Source organism: Magnolia sinica, chromosome 15 (genome assembly GCF_029962835.1).
Source record: "Magnolia sinica isolate HGM2019 chromosome 15, MsV1, whole genome shotgun sequence".
In the NCBI taxonomy this organism is placed as follows: Eukaryota; Viridiplantae; Streptophyta; class Magnoliopsida; order Magnoliales; family Magnoliaceae; genus Magnolia; species Magnolia sinica.
In genome coordinates this window covers 14,246,317-14,248,517 of record NC_080587.1, presented here as the reverse complement: position 1 = coordinate 14,248,517, position 2,201 = coordinate 14,246,317, and positions in this window count along the sequence as shown.

Here is a 2,201-nt window from a genome sequence, read left to right as displayed (position 1 = left end):
TGGGCTTAAATCTCATGACCCAATTCACAAATGGGTCAGGTTTGGATATGAATTTTTATTTCAATTAATCAATAGACCCATTAAAACCCAACCAGATTAGGCCATGTTGCTGCAACTAGTAAAAATAGTGTACCTTATAGTGGATAGAGCAGATCTTGAAAGTAATATTAATGTAACTAGGCTTTCAGTTTCTATCCATAAAATGGATGGTTTCGGTTGGTGATTATTAAACAAATTCATATGGTTAAGACCACTCAACTTGTCTACTTTTAGTTGTGCTCCATTCACACATTTGATGTTTTGAACCAATATGCATGTCTACCTTGCTAAACTGAGAGATTGCATTATGAATGTTCAACAGTAATAAAGTTAGCAATGTATTCTATTACAATCAATAACCTTTTTTTATCACCCACCAGGTAATCAAGCATTCACGGTTGAAGCAAGCATATTATTAGCAATTAGAGCTGTACATGAGTTGAACCAAGTCTCGGCTTGACCAGTAGCTGACCCTGGCTTGGCTCGGTCCTCGAGCCTGACTGGCCAACTCAACTCAGTTCGGTCAACAGCTCGAGAGCTCGAGCGAGTTTGAGCCTTTGCGACATTCTCAAATACATGAAGTGCACCTTCATTTTATCACAGTATGCAAAACTGCACCAACAATTTACAAGTATTTCATCAAATACTCGATGGGCAACATCAAAATCAAAATATAAGGGCAGTTTTATCATGTAAAGTTTTTTGTTTTTTTCGTAGTGATTTATTTGGCATCATACCTTCCTCGCGCACCAACTCCGTGGAGAATGTATGCACTCGAAACAATACTTCATTGAGTTATTTCATTAAACATGTGGTGAGCAACGTCAATATCAAAATAACCGAGTCACTAAACTAATTCGATTTGAGTTTGATTCGAGTTGAGGTTCAATCGGAGTCGATTCGAGCTTGGACAAGATCGAACTCGACTGGAAATTTTTTCAAGCTCTTAAAATCAACTAGACTCGGCTTAAACTCAGTTTCGAATCGAGTCGAATCGAGTTTTTTCGAGTCGAGTCTAACGTGTTAATCAAGCTAACTCGGTTCGTGTACAGCTCTAGTTTTGGACAGTAATGTACCTCTGCTAGAGGTGTACACAAGTCGAGCCAAGCCGAGCTTTGCCCAGCTCATGCTCGACTCGGGCTGCTTGAGTCTCAGCTCGTGCTTAGTTCGGCTCGGCCTTCGAGCTGGGAATAGCAGCTCGTGCTCGGCTCGGCCAAGTTCGAGAAGAGTTCGAGCCGAGTTTTTGAGTCAAGTTCGAGTTCGAGTCTTCGAGCCTATTTCGAGTCTTCGAGCCAATAGTCACTAGTCGAAACTGATCGAACTTAATATACATTCAATAGGTCCGTCTAGCCAGTGGTCACTGGTCGGATGGGTTTGTCTGGCCAGTGGTCACTGGTCGGATGAGTTCTGCTACTTGGACGGCCGGAAAAAATGAAAAGAGTGGAGGTCGGAGGATAGGACTTACTTTCGAAAGAAATGCCGTTGGACAGACATTGGACGAACGAAATGCTGCCGGACAGATGCTGGGCAAACGAAATGTAGCCAGACGGACGACCGATTTGGACGATTTGGAAGGAGAAATGGGGCGATTTGGGGCGATTTAAGTGAAAGGGAGGGAGAACAGGTAGGGCTCGCTGGTTTGGGCATACGGGTAAGGTCGAGTGACTAGATAAGGTTTTTTTTTAAAAAACTTTATATATAACTTAAAGTCGAGTCAAGTCGAGCCTAGTCGAGCTACGTCAGCTCAAATTCAACTCAAAATGTTCCGAGCACCCAAAATATAGCTCGTCTCAATTAGAACAGCGTTTCGATCCAAGTCGAGTCCAGCTTTTTCGAGCTAAGTCGGGCAGTCACCGAGCTTAGGCTGCTTTAGTTTCCCATCGTTTAAATAATGTTGGTAACTCACCTTCATGTGGCACCGGGCCATAAAAATTGTAGGTCCCACGTCATATCTCTACAATCACATGATCAAGCAATGATGACCATCCAATGAATGTCTATCAAATGAATGGTCGAAAGTAAACTAGAAAGTGCTCCAATTGTAAGGGAAGAAAAATCAAACCGTTAGCATCACGTTCTCAGTGTGGTTTTTGACTACTGCTCCATCCATAGTGGGGCCAGCGATTTGGACGGTCTGGATTACGTTACAACTATGTCATGCG